Here is a 21,700-nt window from a genome sequence, read left to right as displayed (position 1 = left end):
TGAAAGTGGGCATGCAGGTACAGCAGGCGGTGAAAAAGGCGAACGGTATGCTGGCATTTATAGCGAGAGGATTCGAGTACAGGAGCAGGGAGGTACTACTGCAGTTGTACAAGGCCTTGGTGAGACCACACCTGGAGTATTGTGTGCAGTTTTGGTCCCCTAATCTGAGGAAAGACATCTTTGCCATAGAGGGAGTACAAAGAAGGTTCACCAGATTGATTCCTGGGATGGCAGGTCTTTCATATGAAGAAAGACTGGATGAACTGGGCTTGTACTCGTTGGAATTTAGAAGATTGAGGGGGGATCTGATTGAAACGTATAAGATCCTAAAGGGATTGGACAGGCTAGATGCAGGAAGATTGTTCCCGATGTTGGGGAGGTCTAGAACGAGGGGTCACAGTTTGAGGATAGAGGGGAAGCCTTTTAGGACCGAGGTTAGGAAAAACTTCTTCACACAGAGAGTGGTGAATCTGTGGAATTCTCTGCCACAGCAAACTGTTGAGGCCAGTTCATTAGCTATGTTTAAAAGGAAGTTAGATATGGCCCTTGTGGCTACAGGGGTCAGGGGGTATGGAGGGAAGGCTGGGTTCTGAGTTGGATGATCAGCCATGATCATAATAAATGGCGGTGCAGGCTCGAAGGGCCGAATGGCCTACTCCTGCACCTATTTTCTATGTTTCTATGTTTCTATGAAAGGGAGCTCCACAATAATTCTAGATGGCTTTAATTTCATATTAACCATTTTTAGGTGGAACAGCATAGCGAAAAATGTGCTTGAATTGAAATGCTGATTGCAATTCATTAGCTGCAATTACATAAATAATCACTTCCTAATGGTGCTCTGGAGCTGGCCTCTTGAACGTATGCTGTAGTCTTTGACAGCTCAGTCTCCCTTTGAGAACAACCTTGTTCCCTTTTCGGCATGTTGATCTCCCAACACCTCAGTGATTAGGATCTGGATGTACTGAAAAGAAATTCCTACAAAATGTAGTGGATACGGCCCAGCCCATCATGGGTAAAGCCCTCCCCACCAATGAGCACATCTACACAAAGCTCTGTTGCAGGAAAGTAGCATCCATTATCAGGGAACCTCTCCATTCAGTACGTGCTTTCTCCTTGCTAATGCCATCAAGAAGGTGGTCCAGGGGCCTCAGGACTCACACCACCAGGTTCAGGAACAGCTAATAGGCCTCAACCATCAGGCTCTTGAACCAAAGGGAATAACTTTATTCATCTTCACTTGCCCCATCATTGAACTGTTCCCAAATCCTATCGACTCATTTTCAAGGCCTCTTCATCTCATGTTATTGATAGTTTTGCTTATTTATTATTAATATTTATTTCTTTTTGTATTTACCCAGTTTGTTATCTTTTGCTCACTTGTTGAGCACCCAAGTTAGTGCCATCTTTCATTGATTCCATTATGGTTATTACTCTACTATGGATTTATTGAGTATGCCTGCAAGAAAATGAATCTCAGGGTTGTATATGGTGGCATATACAGTGGTGCTAAAAAGTTTGTGAACTCTGTAAAATTTTCTCTATTTCTCCATAAATATGACCGAAATTATGATCAGATCTACACACAAGTCCTAAAACGAGATAGAGAGAACCGAATTAAATAACACAAAAACATTTTACTTGTTCATTTATTTATTGAGAAAAATTATCCAATAGTACATGTATTTGTTAGAATAAGTCTGTGAACCTTTGCCTTCAGTAACTGATGTGACCTCCTAGTATAGCAATAACTTCAACCGAACGTTTCCGTTAACTGTTGATCAGTCCTGCACATCGGCTTGGAGGAATTTAAGGTCATTCCTCCTTACGAAACTGCTTCAACTCTGGGATGCTGGTGGGCTTCCTTGCATGAACTACTTGCTTCAGGCTCTTGTACAACATTTCTATAGGATTAAGGTCAGGACTTAGCCATTCCAAAACACACATTTTCTTCTTTTTAAACCATTCTGTTGTTGATTTACTCTTGTCTTTCAGATCATTGTCTTGTTGCACTATCCAACTTCTATTAAGCTTCAGGTGACTGACTGCTACCTTGACATTCTCCTATAAAATGTCTTGATAAAATTTTGAATTCACTGTTCCCTCAACAATTGCAAGCTGTCCAGGCCCTGAGGCAGCAAAGCCGCCCCAAACCATGATGCTCCTTCCACCATGCTTCACAGTTGGGATGAGGTTTTGATGTTGGTGTGCAATGCCCTTTTCCCTCCAAACATAGCAATGTGCATTTCTGCCAAAAACTTCAACTTTTGTCTCATTTGTCCACAGAAAATTTTCCCAGAAGCGTTGTAGGACAGCCAAACTTGATACGTGCCACAGTTTTTTTTTTGGAGAGCATTGGTTTCCTTCATGGTGTCCTTCCATGAACACCATTCTTGTTCAGTGTTTTCCTTACAGTGGACACGTGAACAGAAACTTTAGCAAGTTCTAGAGAATTCTGCAGGACTTTTGCTGTTACCCTTGAGTTCTTTTTCACCTCCTTCAGCATTGCACATTGTGCTCCTGGTGTGATCTGTGCAGGAATCCCACTCCTAGGGAGAGTAGCAACAGTACAAGTTTTCAAGATCTCAGGACACCAGTTGGGTGCAAGGAAATTAGAACAACTCGATCCATGAAAACAAGTCTTTGCATCCCTTCTTGGGAGCCTGGAGCAGCAAGGGTGTTTCCTTCGGGGTCGACAGGCAATCTGGTATATTCTCTTAAAACAATCCAACCACAGCCTTCTCTATTTCTGAATATCTCCACCTACTATCAGCCCTAACCTTGTGAGTAATTAGTGGACAGATTCCATAGCATAAAGCCCATGTACTAATTTACATAATTTCCATTTGATAGAATAAATATCATCGATGGAATATATGGTAACTCCTGGTGCAACTTCCAAATTTCCAGATTTATCTACACTCTACAAAATCTAGGGGAATAAACCTACTGATTATATAGCAGTATCTCATGAAGGAAGTACTGACATCTACTTACCTTACATTGTTTTATTTTGACGTAAGATTTTCTCTGCATCATTTATGAAGGAACTGTATCTTTTTATAAAAGCATGTAGTCATCATGATTGTGCTACAAACTGTTAAGAGTATATTCATTTTACTTCATGGGGCATTCATTTTTCAAATAATGTAATGTCTCCAAATAGAGCCACACAGCACAATACCAAATCCTTTAGCCCACCATGTCCATACCAACCATCAGTTACTTAAATATACTAATCTCATTCACCAGCTCCTAGTCTACAGCCGACTATATTTTGGCAAATCAGGTTTTTGTTTAGAGGCTTGTTAAATAGTACGGGAGTACCCTGTCAGTACATTCCAGATTGTAACCAATCACTGGGTGAAAATATTCTTCAAATGTCCCCTCAACTCTCTTAACCCAAAATTTATACCCTGGTCCTGCTTATCACTCTACGGAGAAGTTTTTAAATAATTATCCCATATATGCTTCTCATAACTTTGTACATCTCCCTCAGCTTCCTCTGCTCCAAGGAGATCAAATGCACCCAAACATTCCTCCTCATTACTGAAACATTCCATCCCAGGCAACACCTTGGTGAGTCTCTTGTGCACCTTTGGTGCAATTGTGTCCTTGCTAAAGTTTGCAGAGCAGAAATATATGCAATATTCCAGCTGTGGCTTTGTTTAATATTGTTGTTTAGTCCTTCCTGCACTCGTATGCTATGCTGTAGCTAACAAAAGTATGCATCTCACATGTTGCCTTTACCTCCCAATCACCATACTGCCACCTTCAAGGATTCTTGGACTTGTACATCAAGGTCTCCATGTTCCTCAATACTCCTTAGAGCTTTACCATTCTTGGAGACCATTTTGCCTTTGTTCCAGTAAATATTAACCGCATTATTATTGATGCAACAAGATAGAGATCAGATGGAAAATTGCACAGAGCGTTAGAAGATGGAATTTAATCCAGACAAGTTTAAACATAGAAATCTACTGCACGTTACAGGCCCTTTGGCCCACAATGTTGTGTCAACCATACAACCTCCTCTGGAATTTCTGTACTCTAGAAAACTGCCTCGAATTTCCCTACCACATAGCTCTCTATTAAGGTGATGTATTTTAGGAAGTCAAATGTATACAGTAAATTGAATTGACTTTATTACTAACATTCTTCATGTACATGAGGAGTAAAAATCTTTATGTTACGTCTCTGTCTAAATGTGCAATTTATAGTAATTTATAATAAATAGTATGTACAACAGGACAGTCAATATAACACAGAAATATAATTGTATCAGCATGAATTAATCAGTCTGATAGTCTGGTGGAAGAAGCTGTTCTGGAGCCTTTGGTCCTGGCTTTTATGTTGCGGTACCATTTCCCAGATGGTAGCAGCTGGAACAGTTTGTGGTTGGGGTGACTCGGGTCCCCAATAATTCTTTGGGCCCTTTTTTTTCCTCCACACCTGACTTTGTAAATGTCCTGAAAAGTGGGAAGTTCATATCTACAGAAGTGCTGGACTGTCTGTGCCACTGTCTGTAGAGTCCTGCGATTGAGGGGAGTACAATTTGGGGGCCAATACCAAACTTCTTCAATTGTTTGTGGTGAAAGAGGCACTGTTGTGTCTTTTTCACAACACAGCCGGCATGTACAGACCATGTGAGAACCTCAGTGATGTTTATGCCAAGGAACTTAAAGCTGTTCACCCTCTCAACCCCAGATCCATTGTCAGTTGGGGTTACCCTGTCCCTGTTCCTCCTGTGGTCCACAACCAGCTCCTTTGTTTTTGCGATATTGAGGGAGAGGTTGTTTTCTTGACACCACTGTGTCAGGGTGATGACTTCTTCTCTGTAGACTGCCTCATTATTGTTCGAAATTAGGCCAATCAGTGTAGTATTGTCAGCAAATTTAATTAGCAGATTAGCGCTGTGGGTGGTGACACAGTCATGGGTATACTGAGAGTAAAGGAGGAGGCTTAGGACACAGCCCTGAAGGGCACCTGTGTTGAGGGTCAGAGGGGCAGAGATGAGGAAACCCACTCTTCTAACCTGCCAGCGATCTCACAGGAAGTCCAGGATCCAGCTACCCAAGGCAGGGTGAAGGCCGAGGTCTCTGAGCTTCTAGTTGAGCCTGGAGGGAATTATGGTGTTGAATGCTGAACTGTAGTCCAAGAACCGCATTCTCACATAAGCATCCTTCTTCTCCAGATGTGTAAGGATGGTATGTAGAGCAGTGGCTATTGCATCATCTGTCAGTCAGTTGTGTTAGGTGAATGGTAGGGTGCCAGGGAATATTTATGAACAGAATGGACTTGGGATTTAAGATCATAGATTACTGAAAGCAATACAGGTAGGTAGGGTGGCAAAGGAGGAATATGGCATGGTCACCTTTATGGGTTGGGACAGACAGTAAAAAATATAATTTTGAGTTATTATCCTGCAGCTCTACAAAACACTGTTTTGAGTGAGCCTGTAGTTTTGATTGCCATACTATAGGGAAGTTGTGCCTGCAGTAGAAAGAGTGCAGAGGGATGCTGTCCAAATTGAAATACTATCGTTATGGGGAGAGATTAGATAGGCCAAGTTTATTTCCCCTCGGGTAAATGAGGTGAACTGACAGAGATAAGAGGCAGAGGTTGGGTCAATAGTCAGAATCTTTTTGCCATTGTAGGGGTATCAAAAACAAAGGGGGATTGTTTTAAGATAAGGGGATGCTGTTTTGAAGAGTATTTTTTTTAATGACACAGTTGTCATTATCTGGACTCTCCCAGAGGAGATTGGAGTCAGATGCCACCGCTCTGTTTATTTATTTAGAAATAGTGCGCAGAATAGGTCCTTCCTGCCCCACGAGCTGCGTCACCCTAGCAACCGTGATTTAACCCTAAGCCAATCACGGGACAATTTACAATGACCAATCAACCTACCTGGTACATCTTTGGACTACAGAAGGAAACTGAAAGACCTGGGGAAAACCCAAGCATCCCATGGGGAGGACATACGGAGACTCCAGTGCCCTGAGCTATAATAGCGTCATGCTAACCGCTACATTACCATGCCCCCCAAAAGTTACATTTCAAAGACATTTAGACAGGCACTTAAATGGGCAAGGACACAGATCTAGTACGAGCAAATGGAATGAAGAGATTGGCAAAAAGGAAGACTAGTAATTGCTGAACTGAAATAAATAGTATGTGTGTTCATAAGGATGTAATTACCCCTATTCCAGTCATTTGTATATCTATTAAAACTCAATTAGAGTTAACATTCAGATTGATGACTTGCTTATTAGTCAGCAGCCTGAAACATTAATGCTTTTTTTGCCTCCTTCCACAGATATTGCTTGACATCCGGAATAGTAGCGAGCATTTTTGGTTTTGCTTCATACTTACAGCATCTATTTCATATTTCCAGCATCTACAAAATGTTGCTTTTAGATTATAGAAAATAAGATGTTATGTTAAATCCATTATTACAACATATTTTGGCTTTAATTCTATTTTAATCTATAGTAATTCTCAGATTAACAATTTGCAGGAAGCTGTTTATGGGAGAAAAGTAAATTGGCAATAATTTTGTATTTCATCCAGCAACTGAGTACATCAGAAAGGACATTTCATTCCCCATGAAATATGCTCCTTCTCCCAAAAATAATCCACTAAACTGTTTCTAGCAAGCCTAAATCCATTTAACTATTTAAACTTGGTTTCAAATGCTGTTTTTACACTCAGTTTACTTTCTACTCTGGATATCCATGGGATCCGGTTCTCCAACTGCTAAAAGTATCACTTTAAGGATGGAAACACCTTATCCTGTGATATCAATCCAGCACAGACTGATTCCAGTTTGTTGGCGTAAATACAAAATTTTGGAGTACTCTACTTAAAGAATATTACATTTTCCAGATACTTCCTGAGTTCTAGACAGTAAAGAATGTTTTGCACCTCTATAAAATCTCCTAATTTTATAGATCAAGAAAGACTTGTGTTTTCTTACCTTTTCTCTTCTACTCATTAATGGTACAGGTTTTGAAATAGAGAAGGCTGGCCTCAATCTTAAGACTTGTTCTTGTTCATATGAACATGCCAGTGTATATAAAAAAAAAAGCAATTATCTCAAGTTGGCTGCTGAAAGCATCACATTTTGGAATCTTTGCCCTGACTATTGTTAACAAAACAAAAGTTTGTTCCTTTTGTTAAGCTGTTCCTGTGCTTGAAACACTACAGGTGACAGGTGGGTCAGCCATAGATTCAGTGGTGAAAACAGCGATGACAGCAGCCTGATTAGATTGACTGCCTGGACTCTGCTATTTAACCAAAGCCATGAAACAAACACCATCCCGAATCAGAATGAAACAAGTCAGAAGATTCGTAAAGGGCAGGTCCTGTTGACAAACTTACTGGAGTTCTTTGAGGACAAAATGAGTGCAGTGGATAGAGGTGAACATGTCGTATACTGTACTTGGATTTCCAGAAGACGTTTGATAAGGTGCCGCGCAAGAGACTTATAAATAAAATACGGATGCAAGGAGTCGGAGGAAGTGTATTGGCATGGATAGTTAACCAATAGAAGGCTGAGAGTTGGTATAAATGGGTGTTTCTCCGGTTGGCAGTCAGTGGTGAATGGGGTGCCGCAGGGGTCGGTGCTGGGCCCACAGCTGTTTGCCATTTACCTTGATGATTTGGAAGAGGGGACTGAGTGTAGTGTAGCAAAATTTGCTGATGACACTAAACTGAGTGGAAAAGCAAATTGTACAGAGGATGTGGAGAGTCTGCAGAGGGATATAGATAGGTTAAGTGAGTGGGCCAAGGTCTGGCAGATGGAATACAACATTGGTAAATGCGAGATCATCCACTTTGGAAGGAATAATAGAAGAGCAGATTATTATTTAAATGGTGAAAGATTGCAGCATGCTTTTATGCAGAGGGACTTGGGAGTGCTTGTGCATGAATTGCAAAAAGTTGGCTTGCAAGTACAACAGGTTTTTAAGAAGGCAAATGGAATGTTGGCCTTCATTGCTAGTGGGATTGAATTCAAGAGCAGGGAGGTCATGCTGCAACTATACAGGGTACTGGTGAGGCCGCACCAGGAGTACTGTGTGCAGTTCTGGTCTCCATACTTGAGGAAGGATATACTGGCTTTGGAGGCAGTGCAGAGGAGGTTCACCAGATTGATTCCAGGGATGAAGGAGTTAACCTATGAGGAGAGATTGAGTCGCCGGGGACTATACTTTCTGGAGTTCAGAAGAATGAGAGGGGATCTTATAGAAACATACAAAATTTTGAAAGGGATAGATAAGATAGAAGTAGGAAAGTTGTTTCCATTGGTAGGTGAGACTAGAGCTAGGGGATATTGCCTCAAGATTCAGGGGAGAAGATTTAGGATGGAGATGAGGAGAAACTGTTTTTCCCCATAGAATGGTGAATCTGTGGAATTCTCTGCCCAGGGAAGCAGTTGAGGCTTCCTCACTAAATATATCTAAGAAACAGTTAGATAGGTTTTTACATAGTAAGGGAATTAAGGGTTATGGGGAAAAGGCAGGTAGATGGAGCTGAGTTTATGGACAGATCAGCCATGATCTTATTGAATGGCGGGACAGGCTCGATGGGCCGGATGACCTACTCCTGCTCCTATTTCTCATGTTCTTATAAAGTCACCTTATGTTTTAAAAATGGAAAATGGACAGCAAACCATGATATCATTGTGTCACTGTACCTTCCTACCTTTAGGTATTTTCTACTATTTGAAAGCATATTAAATATAAAAGCAGAGGAGAAAGTTCTGCAGAGAGCATGTTTATCTTGTAACCCTCCTGAGCACCAATCAAGACACTGAGCAGGGCTTTTATTTTCTCTCTCTTTCTGGCCCACTTTTAATCCCAGTGAAGAGATGCTCCTTTATGTCTACTTGTCAATACCCCAGTTAGTTTATCTGCTTTTAGTTGAAGTTTTGTTCTACAGTATACATTATTAGCATTCTTCTCAACATTGTTCCACAGGAGCTGCAATAAAAACAGAAATATTCACACACATCCCAAGAGGCATTGACAGTCTTAGGGTGTGGGTTTTGGATTTCTTTTTTATTATTGTGGACATTCTTAAAATGTTACCTGCTGGGAGTTATCCACACGACTGGTTTACTGGGCCGGGATTCCAGCTAAGTCAACGTATCTCAGCGAAAAGTCTGCTCAACAGAAATCAAGAATCTGCAGACAGCCGGCAATACTTTACCATTGTGACAAAGATTAAGAGAGTATACTGTATCTTTTCAATAATTGTTTCCACAGATAAAAGCGCAGCTATGGTGAAATACTTCTGAAACAGAGTTGATGGTACAATAACAAAAACAAGAGTTAGAAAACAAAAGGGTCTAATTAATTACTCCCTATAAGGAGTAGTCTAAATTGTTTGGAGATGAAATCTGATAACAATCTTTTTGGTTAACTTGCAAGAATTTAAGGCAGTTAGTCCGTTGTAATAGCAGTAAACTAACGTCATTGGCCCAAGGGTCTGTTCCTACACTAACTGCTCTGTGTTGTATCAGTACCCGCATAGGCAATTCATGCTGCAGGTTTTGTTACATGAACAGGTAGCCTAATTGCACAATGCTATACCTGAAATCTCAGTTGACAATGCAAAGAACTGAACAGTTAGAGATACCATCTTTTGGATAGGACATGAAACATCTCTTGCATCTTGGGTGGAGTTAACACTAAACAGAGCACCACCTGAAATAATACAAAGCTCTCCAATATCAAGTCAAAACAATGCCAAAATCCAGCGGATGACTGGAAAAGCAGGAACTTAAAAATCTGAGCCCACAATGCTCAGGTCCCCTTTGTTTCTGTGTTTTGTGAGGTCAAAGTGGAATTGCGGCTAACATTAAGATAGAAGCAGCCATGTTATAATTTGAAATGGCCAGCTCTCCACCTAGAAGCAGGCTTCCTCCATCTCATATGTGTCAAAACCAGATGGACAGTTTGAACAACACACACAAAATGCTGGTGGAACGCAACAGGCCAGGCAGCATCTATAGGAAGAAGTACAGTCGACATTTCGGACTGAGACCCTTCGTCAGGACCGTTTGAAAATAGATTGACATTAGGAATGAAAGGTACAACATTTTCACATCTCATTTTCACTATTAAAACTTGAAAATTCAGGAGATGTAATTTTTTTTACACTAGAGTGTGCCATCGTTTCGAAAAGCATTTAGTGCTCCTTGAAACCAGTGGACATACTTCAAGGGAAGGTATGAGCTCAAAAGAGAGAGTGAAAAACAAAAATCACAGGTACCCAATGGCAGTTTGTACTCACTCTCCGGCATCAATGCAACGTGTAAAATTTGATCCTTTCATGAACATTTTTACTAAGGAGATTAAATAGATGAACTTTTTCATAAATTTAGACATACCACAGATATAGAATGACCGTCCATCTATTTGATTTATTAGTATTAATTATGACAGTTTCTTGTATGATAAAGTTGTTGCTGAATTTCCACATGTATTACTTTGTTTATTTGCCTGCTGTGAAATACATTTTAATTGGTGACAATTGGTAAAAAGAGCTTGGGGCCTATTGGGACTTTTTAGCTGCCTTCAATCATAGAGGTCTATGAAGTGAGGTGTGAAGAGGGCAGCCAGCCATTGCATGAATGGACAGTGTTAGAGTGGTCAGGCTTTGGTTCAAGAGGCCTGGGTGAGAAGGGGCAAAATCTGGAAGTAATTTTTTTTTTCTTTGACTGTTAGTGCATGCTAGTGTGGGGAGAATGGATCCAGGGTTGGTGGTATGCTCTTTGTGTGAGATATGGGAACTCTGGGAAACCCCCACTCTCCCCAATAACTGCATCTGCACGAGGCGCATTGAGCTGCGGCTTGTATGGGAGAATGAGGCAGTGATAGGTAACGGACTTAAAGGGAGGTAGTCACCCCTAAGTTGCAGTAGGCAGGTACCTGGGTGGCTGTCAGGAGAGGGAAGGGAATAGGCAGCCAGTGCAGAGTACCCCTGTGACCTTTCCTCTCAGCAATAGTCATACTGCTTTGGATACTGTTGAGTGGGATGACCTTCTAGGGGGAAGCTCCAGCGACTGGATCTCTGGCGGTAAATTTGACTCTGTGGCCCTGGAGGGAAGGCGGGAGAAGAGGAGGGCAGTAGTGATAGAGGATTCCATACTGAGAGGAGCAGAGAAGAGATTTTGTGGACGTGAAAAGAGACACCTGGATGGGTGCCAGGATCAGGGATGTCTCAGATCGGGTCCACAGCATTTTAAAGGGGGAGAATGAATAACCAGAAGTCATGATACATATTGGTACCAGCATAGGTAGGAAAAGAGACAAGATCCTGAAGAGAGAATGTAGGGAGTTAGGTAGAAAGCTGAAAAGCAGGATCTCCAGAGTAGTAATCTCTGGATTGCTACCTGTGCCTCACAGCAGTGATGGTAAGAATATGTTGATTAGCAGATCAATGTGTGGCTGAGGAATTGGTACAGGGGGGCAAGGTTTCATGATTTCTGGATCATTGGAATTCCTTCTGGGGAAGATCTGACCTGTAAATAAAGGATGGTTTACACCTGGACTTGAGGAGGACCAATATCCAATGGGCAGATTTGCTAGAGCTGTTGGGGAGGATTTAAACTAATCTGGCAGGGGAATGGGAAGCAGCTTAATAGGTCTGAGGGTGGGGCAGTTGGTATACAGTACTGTGCAAACACCTTGGGCATACATACTGCATATAGCTAGGGTGCCCAAGACTTCGGCATAAAACTGTATTAGTCAATGTCGAGTTTGTAACTTTGGCGGCTGGATGTTGGGAATGGCAAGGGTGGAGCTCTGTGGAAGGGGTGTGGAGGAGAGCTGGCTAAAGTTGATTGGAAGGAGACACTAGAAGGGATGATAGCAGAACAGCAAAGGCTGGAATCTCTGGGAGCAATTTAGAAGGTAGAGGATAGACACATCCCAAAGAAGTAGTAGTATTCTAAAGGGAGGATGTGGCAACCCTGTCCGACGAGGGAAGTCAAAAACAGCATAAAAGCAAATGAGAGATCCTATAATATAGCAAACGTTAGTGAGAAATTAGAGGATTTAGAAGCTTTCAAAAAACAACAGAAGGCAACTAAAGGGCCATAAGGAGAAAAAAGTGGAATATGAATGTAAGGTAGCCAGTAATATAACAAAAGGATACTGAATGTTTTATTTTTCAGATAATTAAAGAATAAAAGAGGCAAGACTGGATATCGGGCTACTGGAAAATGATGCTCAGGAGGGAGTAATAGGACAGAGATAGACGGACAAACTCAATAAGTACTTTGCATCAGTCTTCACTGTGCAAGACTCCAGAAGTATGCCAAAAATTTGAGAGTGTCAGGGCACAGAAGACAGTGTAGTTGCTTGGGAAGCTGAAAGGTCTGAAGGTAGACAGGTCACTTGGACCAGATAAACTACACCCTAGGGTTCTGAAAGAGGTAGTAGAAGAGATTCTGGAGGCATTAGTAATGGGATTCTGGAATGATTCTAGAGGACTGCAAAATCACAAGTGTCACTTAAATTGTTGAGGGAGGGAGGGAGGTTAAAGAAAGGAAATTATAGGCCAGTTAGCCTGACTTCAGTGGTTGGGAAGATGTTGGAGTCCATTATTAAGGATGAGGTTTCAGGGTACTTAGAGGCACATGATAAAATAGGCCAACATCAGCATGGTTTCCTTAAGGGAAAATCTTGCTTGACAAATCTGTGGGAATGCTGAGGCATGGTCAGACTGCACGAAGTATTGTGAACAGTTTTGGGCCCATTATATAAGAAAGGATGTGCTTGCAATGGAGAGGGTCCAAAGGAGGTGCTCAGAAATGACCATGGGGAGGAAAAGCTTAATGTACGAGGAGGATTTGGATGCTCTGGGCCTGTACTCACTGGAGTTTAGAAGAATGAGGGAGGATCTCATTGAAACCTATTGAATATTGGAAGACCTACTGGATGTGGAAAGGATGTACTCTAGAGTGAGTGAGTCTGGTATCAGAGGGTACTATAGCCTCAGAATTGAGGGGCATCCCTTTAGAACAGAGATGAGGAGGAATCTCTTTCGCCAGACGGTGGTGAATCTGTGTAATTCTTTGTCATAGATGGCTGTGGAGGCAAAGTCATTAGGTATATTTAAAATGGAGGTTGATAGGTTCTCCATTAGTAAGGGTGTCAAAGGTTATGGGGAGAAGACAGCAGAATGGGGCTGAGAGAGATAATAAATCAGCCATAATAGAATGGCAGAGCAGACTGGACTGGCTGAATTGCCCAATTCTGCTCCCATAGTATGGCTGATGGTTTTATGATCAATTCAACAAGCATTGCAGTAACCAGAGAATATGTCCTAAATTATTTCAAATAAAATTTCAAACATGGCTGTCAAACCATCTGTACAGTTCATGTTACTCAGAGTAAGCAAGCATTTTAAAGATCTCAGTGAGATCATCTCCAAACCTTACAATAGGCAAGAACAGTTTTAAAACATAGGGAACTTTGGAAGATGACAAGCATGTATTTGGAACTATAGATTTTATAAACAGATATGGAAGACAAAACAAGGAAATCATGATGACCCTTTGTAAAACACTCGCACTTGGAGTATTGCGTCCAATTACAGGTGCTACACTTTAGATGAGAAGATTTTGATGCAAAAGAATTTTACCAAAATTATTCCAGGGATGAAAAACTTTAGTTATGTGGGTAGAGTGGAGAAGCTGGGGATGTTCTGCTTGGAGCTGATGAGATTGTAAGAGGATCTGACATAGATATCAGGAATTATAAGGGTAAAGACTGACAAGATAAAGCAAAATGATTCCCATTAGCACATGAGTCAAGAACTCAGGGAATTTGAATGAGGGATGTGAGGAATACTTTGTGAGTAGTTAGATCTGAAATGCCCTTTGGGAGGAAAAAATAGAGGTAGTTCAAATGCAGCATTTTTAGAGTTGGCTAAATATCTAAAAGTCTGCAGTTAGCAGGGCTATATGGTGAGAGGACAGGGTGGGGGGGCGGGATGTTGGAAACGAGATGATGGAGTCAGTTTGTTGGACACAATGAACCAAATAGCCTGCTTCTGTGCTGCAGTCAATCTATAGTTCTGTAGTTGTCCTTCCAGTAACGTAAAGCATGCATAAAAATCAAGCATGATTTATGAAGTATGGATTAAGAATCAACTAGAAAATCTCACCAGCTGTCATGTTAAATAATATTGCTCCCCAAAAAGTAAGACATTCAAGTATCAGTGCAATCATAGTTACCTTAATGCTTCAAAGTACATCCAGAATAAATATTCCCAGCAGAAATTCCACGCTAAAGCAGCAAGCCAGCACTGTCTGCTTCTCAACAAGCATAATATGCAGCTTCCTCTGTGGACAGATCAGTATGCAAGATCTGTTGGTCTTAATACCTATTTGCTGTGGTTTTAGTCCTTGTATTTTAAAACCCAGTTCTTTGATCCAAGGAAATCCAGGCCAAACTAAACATCAGCTATGTGGTAACGGGGAGACACGGATGGCAGCTTTGTTTTTATAGGCCTGTCCCAGGATGGTTTATGTATTTATGGAGTACAGAGGCTGAGATTTTGAACTCCAACAGCTCTATAAAAGGAACCCAGACCATCTACCCCACCACAACACTTGTCTACTGTTACTTTAAAGAGACTGCAAGTTGCTAAACCTTAACAGGCTAATTTTCTGAAGACTGTGGAGTTGTTTCATAGAATTTGTTTACATTGCCAGGTAGCAATTGTTCATGACAGGTGTAGCCTGGGTTAGAAGAGAGAATCTTGGGGACCAATGTACAGGGAAGATTACAAATGAGAAGTGTTGTTAAGCATTCTGCACTGTTGGACATTCTGAAGCCTCCTTCCACTGTCCTAAGTGTCCATAGGATACTTGGAGTTAGTCCTGACAAAGGGTCTCGGCCCGAAATGTCGACTGTACCTCTTCCTAGAGATGCTGCCTGGCCTGCTGCGTTCACCAGCAACTTTTATGTGTGTTGCTAGGATACTTGGAAGTGTCTTTCCCTTCCCCTTATGGTCTATAGGTACATCAAATAAGAAACCTTATCCACAGAGTATAAAGAATGTCAAAACTATTCCTTTCCTGACTAGAATCTACAGAAGGTGTCAGACTTGCCTCATTACCCATTGTGCCTCTAAATTGTTGGAAATCTGTTCATCTTGTTCACAGAGTCCATACATTTCATAAACATATTTAAGAATCTTTTTAGCGAGGGCTAATTTAAAGAGTCTTTGCCCTCTTCATAAAGTCTGTAACATAATTAGCCTGTCCATATAACCCCGTATGTTTGGAAGATTCATTCTGACCCCAGTGTTTATAGTCTCTTCACCTGTTACTTTGTCCAGTGGTCTACTGTCCTATTTCCCGATATCCAAGGAGGCTAGTCACAATTCTATGGAGACTTTTTATTTGTCATGGTGGGCATCAATAAAAGGCCGGCACTTACTCCCATCCCTAACTGCTCTTGTACTGAGCAACTTGCTAGGCTAATGAAGAATCAAATGTGTGTTGGGGATTGAGTCCTGTTGGAGACTAGTCTGCTCTGATTTGCAAGTTTCCAGCAGGGATTAGTAGAACAGGCTGTCCTTTTCTGGAAACTCCAGCAGTTCTGTGATCTTCATTACTAATGATTATTTATTTTTTTTTACATTTATTATGAATTTATATTCCACTGCTCCTGCATAGAACTTGAATATTTGTGCCCTTCATTAACTTAACCACCATAGTACAAACTAGTGTATATCTCTTACAGTGAGACCTACAACACATTCTGCCAGCAAGCCAACCGTTCTCTCTGCCAATGAAAGAAATTGTAGTCTACGGTATTTTCACACTGGGCTCCTTCCAGGCTGACTAAGTGACATCCTTGATGCAGTCAAAGAGACTTGGATGCTCTCCTTGCCAACAAATTCATAATATGTCCCAGAGCACAGCAGAATAAAAGGTTTCACAGCTCGCTTCCAAAACAGTCTCCCCAAAGTCTGAAATCAGTTACTCTTGTCCCTTTAAAGAATATCAATAGTTCTGTAGAATGAATAGGAATTGTATACATGATGCATGAACAAAGGCGGTATGTCTGGTAGCTGTAGCTGAATCTAAGGCCTGAAAACATCACATTATTTATATGTAGTTGTCCTCCTTATTGAGGCTCACTTGCTGAATGTTTTCACAAAGTTGAAAACAAGAATTTGCATGTTCTGCAAGCAAAATTGAGAGACTCAAAATCATTCTGAACATTTAACCTTCTTATTACCACTCAAAATTCACCTCATTGTGCTTATATGCTGTTGCACTTAATGTGAGCAATCCTTCTTTAAATATTTGCGGTGAAAAGTTATTAAGATTCCTCCCGGGAGGGGGGAGAAGATGGCGGCGCGACAACAGCGCGTGCGGCCACTTCGGTGATGAATATATGTTATTTGTCAAGTAGGGGACCGTGCACAATCCTGATTTGATGGAGACAGACGTGAGAGCACAGCGGAACATCTGGAAAACTTCTGAAATGTCTGCTTTGTTACCGCTGCTACTGTGTGGTAACCGGAATCTCTGGAGCTGAAGGCCTCGAAATCCTCGGCTTTGCGTGTTTCAGGGGCCGGGGAGAGGTTGAAGGCGCTCGGCAGAGGATGGCGCTCGGGAAGCTGTATCAGAGAGGCTGCTCGGAAGCTCAGAGTTTTCGGACGGATGGACTCAGGGTTGGCTGGGGTTGGCTGCTTCCAAGGTATCGGCAAGTTGACGGTGCCTGGAGGTTTATGGCAGGGAGTTTCTCCCTTTTGCCGCTGCTATCAGGGACTCGGGAGTTGATCGACTCGGGACTTTGAGACTATTTTATTTTCCTGTGCCTATGGACTGTTCTTTATCAAATTATGGTATTGCTTTGCACTACTGTAACTATATGTTATAATTATGTGGTTCTGTCAGTATTAGTCTTTGACCTGTCTTGTTTTCTGTGACATCACTCCGGAGAAACATTGTATCATTTCTTAATGCATGTATGCATTTCTAAATGACAATAAAAGAGGACTGAATGTTCTCATAATCTAAAAAAAAGATTTGATATATGTAAAATAGCAAGTCAATGGATAGGCAAGCTCCTGCAGAAGACAGCTATAATTGTCACATTTTCAAAATAAATGCTAATATTCAATGTCATCAAAAAGACTAGATATTAATTGATTTACTTGCTAATAACATTTTTAAAGAATGCAACATTTTAAGCTATTGATTAGAATAGGTTTCTAGTTTTCAGTTTTTTTTTGAAAAATCAGGATTTTTCATTGTAAGTAAGATAAATATCAACTTCAAAATGTAGTATTCTTTGAAGTTTTATTAGCAAAATGCTGAAGAATGTAACTAGCACAGATGGTGCAAGTAAACTAAAGACTGAACAGAGCTGCTCTGAAAAGTGTAACATTTGGAAGGGGGAGAACTCATCATGAGCACTGAATGGGATGCATTGGGTTGGAGTAAAGGTTCAGTAGATTAGAAAAAAAGTTCAGAGATTTGCTAGTATAACTTTAACACTGAGCAACACAGTGGATTGGAAGATAGGCAGCCTGCCTGCCTGAATGTGACCATTCCAACAGCTAAGTCTCAGTTACTTTTCATTGGTGATCTGTCCATGTGTTTCCAGTGTTGAAGGTTCTGACTGAGCAAATGAAGGCACATGCATGGGTCCATCCCCCAGGCTCTCAGTAAGTTAAGGTTTTCACCAGTCTTATGGAGTCACCAAAAAAAAAACGTGTCTTTCTCAGAATCCAAATTACAAACAAGAGAAAATCTGCAGATGCTGGAAATCCAAGCAACACACACAAAATGCTGGAGGAGCTCAGCAGGCCAAGTGGCACCTATGGAAGAAGTGTACGATCGATGTTTCAGGCCGAGAAAAGAAGATGAAGGGTAGAGTTAAAAGGTGGGGGGAGGGGAGGGAGATACAAGGTGACAGATGAAACCGGGAGGGGGAAGGGTGAAGTAAGAGCTGGGAAGTTGATTGATTAAAGAAATACAGGGCTGAAGAAGGGGAAATCTGATAGGAGAGGACAGAAGGCCATGGGGAGGAGCACCAGAGGGAGGCAATGATTAGGCAAGGAGATAAAGTGAGTGAGAGAGGGTAAAGGGGATGGGGACTGGTGAAGGAGAGGGGGTAGGGCAATACCGGAAGTTCAAGAAATCAATGTTCATGCCATCAGGTTGGAGGCTACTCAGAAGAAATAAAAAGGTGTTGTTCCTCCAACTGGAGTGTGGCCTTGGATAGACATATTGGAATGGGAATGGGAAATGAAATTAAAATTGGTTGCCACTGGGAGATCCCGTTTTTAATGGGAGATGGAATTAAAATGGTAGCTTCCAACCTGACAGCATGAATATCAATTCTTTGAGCTTCTGGTGCTGGGCCTCTCTGTCCTTCACTATTCCCCATCTCCTTTTCCCTCTCTCACCTATCTCCTTGCATGCCCATCGCCTCCCTCTGCTGCTCCTCCCCACTTTTGTTTCTTCCATGGCCCTCTATCCTCTCCCATCAGACTCCCCCTTCTCCAGCCTTGTATCTCTCTCACCAAATCAACTTCCCAGCTCGTTACTTCACCCCTCCCCCTCCTGGTTTCACCTATCACCTTGTGCTTCTCCCTCCACTCCACCCCCCACCTTTTAACTCTACTCCTCATCTCTTTTTCCCTCCAGTCCTGCTGAAGGATCTCAGCCCGAAATGTCGACAGTACTCTTTTCCATAGATATTTTTCAGATTTACATCTTGCCACTGTGTTCCCGTCTACTGATTACATTCTACATCCTTCATAAAAACAGTTTGGCCAAAAGACTTTAGCAGATGCTCATTATCTTATTCCAATTCCTTATGTCTGATTATTGAAGAAATGGAAACAACACTATATTAAACATAACAACTGCTATTTACCCTGTTTATCATGTTTGTACATTGCATCCTCTCCTAAAATTCTTTGCTTCACTTGACTATTTTACTTTCCAATAAATGAAAACAAAATAGGTATCCATCCAAATATTCTCTCCCAAAATACTCAGCAGTTATACAAGAACAGGTGGAAAACATTTAGACCCTTAAGCTTGTTCTGCCATTTAATGAGATCATGGCTCATTCCTTTAACTTTTGTTAACAAAAATCCATCAATCATCACTTTAAAATTATAAATGGACTGTATATCAGTGCTGTTTGCATAGGAATGTTCCCAATGAAAACAACTTGAGTGTAGAAGTTACCCTGATATTCTGGCAAAACAGCTGGTTTTCATTTTTTAAACCATTTTTTGATCCTAGTATGGGCCAATCAGTAAATTGGTTTATCTGTGCAAAGAGTACAAGTCACTCCTAATGTCAAGAAAACTTTGACCAGGTTCAGCTCAATACTTAGGAAAGTAGCATCCATCATCGGAGATCTCCACCACCCAGGCCATGCTAATTTTTTCCCTGATGCCTTCAGGTAGAAAGTACCTCAGGACTCACACCACCAGGTTCAAGAACAGTTACCACCCCACAACTATCAGGCTCTTGAACAAAGGAGATAATTGCACTCACTTGCCCATCCATTGAGATGGTCCCACATCCAATGATCTCACTTTAAGGATTCTTTCATCTTGTTATCTCATGTTCTCGTTATTTATTGCTATTTGTTTCTATTTGCATTGCACAGTTTGTTGTCTTTTGCACCCTTGTTGATTTTTCATTGATCTCATTACAGTTACTATTCTATAGATTTGCTGAGTATGCCCACAGGAAAGTGAATCTCAGGTTTGTGTATGGAGACATACTGTCTGTACTTTATAATAAAATTTACTTTGATCTTTTAATTTCCAGTAAATAGCTTAATCTGTGTAATTTTTTCTAATAATGTAACACTGAATTCACAGCTGAGAAATCGGACTCACATCAGGCTGTTACATGCAACCACAGGAAATGCATAATGTCCATTTTGAAACTTTTGCGCACATTTCCTGTTGAAGTACCACCCATCAGGAAATGGAGCAAACGCAGCTTTCACTATTCACTCTGATGCAGGTTTCTTTTCTCCTGTCATATTTCATGAATGCAGTTACATTATCAATGTACGTGGCTCATTTTAATCTCAATGGGAAATTGGATATAAAGGTCTGTTATAAGGAAGTAATGAGGACATCAAGCTGAACCGTTCACGAATTAAAATATGCAGCCTCCAGCATAGTATAAAAGTATGCACCGTGATTTTTATCAAAACAAAAATCAGTGTCACAGCCACGTTTCACAACTGCGACAATGTTTCATTTAGCAGTTTGAGGAGATCGAGTATGTCATGAAAGACGCTTGAAATTTCTACAGATGTACCCTGGGGAGCATTCTAACTGAATGAGGGGAGATTTGACAGAGCTATACAAAATTAGGAAGGGCATGGACAGAGTAAATGCAGCCAGGCTTTCTTTACCCACTGAGGTTGGGTGAGACTAGAACTAGAGGTCATGGGTTAAGGGTGAAAAGTGAATGTTTAAGGGGAACATGGGGGAACTTCCTCACTCAAAGCATGGTTGAGTGTGGAACAAGCGGAAATGGTGGATGCGGGTTTGATTTCACCATTGAAGAGAAGTTTGGATTGGTACATGGGTGGGAGGAGGATAGAGGGCTATGGTATGGGTATCTTTATGTATGTAATAGGGCTTGACCAAAACAACTGTTGCAGCATGCAGTAATGGAGTTAACACATCTCCTGGATGCCAACACACATCATGGCCACTGCCTCCCAGTGTTATAAATACTGAACCAAAAGAAAATAGGTTTGCTCTTCATGAAAGGGAAAATCCTTCAATGTCATTCAAAGGATAACCTCAAAATTTACTTTTGTCATTTGGAACAGATTTCACATTTGAGAGCTGGTATTTGTGGACTGTTGTAATTTTTAACTGAACCAAAAGGAAAAAAATGGAGGGGTATGTACATAGACCTAGCACTAAATCATAGAAAAATGAAGCAATGAAGAAGTTCAATTGGATATTTATACCTGTGCTAGCACTTTCAAATAGCGAATCAATTTAACCTACTCTTCCATTCTTTCAAAACTGCCTGGTATGTTTTTCCCTCTATCTCTCCAATATTTTTAAATCTAATTCTTATTATTGTGTCCAGTACATTGTAAGTGAAGAACTGCAAGGAGACAGTATGATCTTGTCCAACGTCCTGTACAAATTAAGGTTGAGATGCAAGTCCCAAGGTTTCGCCTCCCACAGTTTCAAGTGAGGAACTGTGCAGTGGCAAGATCTTTTAGTTTTCTCTGTAGTCCCAGTGGAGGTGATAGTCAGGACAGCTGTATGCTCCTCCTGCAGAATATAGGAGATAACAGAAACTTACAGAGTCACTGGTGACTGTACGAAGTGTATCCAGCTGCAGGTCTCAACTGGGCAGCTGGAGATGCAGTTGGATTTGTTCAGGAGCATCCATGATGCTGAGTGCATCACAGACAGGAGCACCTCACTGAAGGTGCAGGCACCAGGTCATTTGGTAGCAGAGAAAGACAGGCAGTGCAAGATTCTTGCGTTCATTACAATCAGTAATAAGTATATCATTTTGGATATTGTTGGGGTGAATGCTTAAGTGAATTGCCATAGTCTTTTTCTGATGGGAGTGGAGTCTATAACTAGAGGGCATAGATTTAAGGTGAGAGGAAAACAAGCCATAAAGAGGGCCTGGGAATCA

The 21,700-nt window shown here is 41.2% G+C and overlaps 1 protein-coding gene across 6 annotated transcripts in view; it reads right to left on the bottom strand.

Annotated features, from left to right (window-relative positions):
* The window catches only part of col8a1a (collagen, type VIII, alpha 1a), a 149,890-nt gene that overhangs the window by 28,145 nt on the left and 100,045 nt on the right, over positions 1–21,700 (bottom strand). The window contains exon 1 of one of the 6 annotated variants that reach the window (XM_063050532.1): positions 14,252–14,354. The exons of the other annotated variants lie outside the window; for them this stretch is intronic. The gene's annotated coding sequence lies outside the window, so the exon portion shown is untranslated. Of the gene's footprint in view, positions 1–14,251; positions 14,355–21,700 lie in introns of those variants that run through there. 6 annotated transcript variants of the gene reach the window in all.

This window comes from Mobula hypostoma, chromosome 6 (genome assembly GCF_963921235.1).
Source record: "Mobula hypostoma chromosome 6, sMobHyp1.1, whole genome shotgun sequence".
NCBI classification, from domain to species: domain Eukaryota; kingdom Metazoa; phylum Chordata; class Chondrichthyes; order Myliobatiformes; family Myliobatidae; genus Mobula; species Mobula hypostoma.
This window is presented reverse-complemented; position numbering and strand designations above follow the sequence as displayed.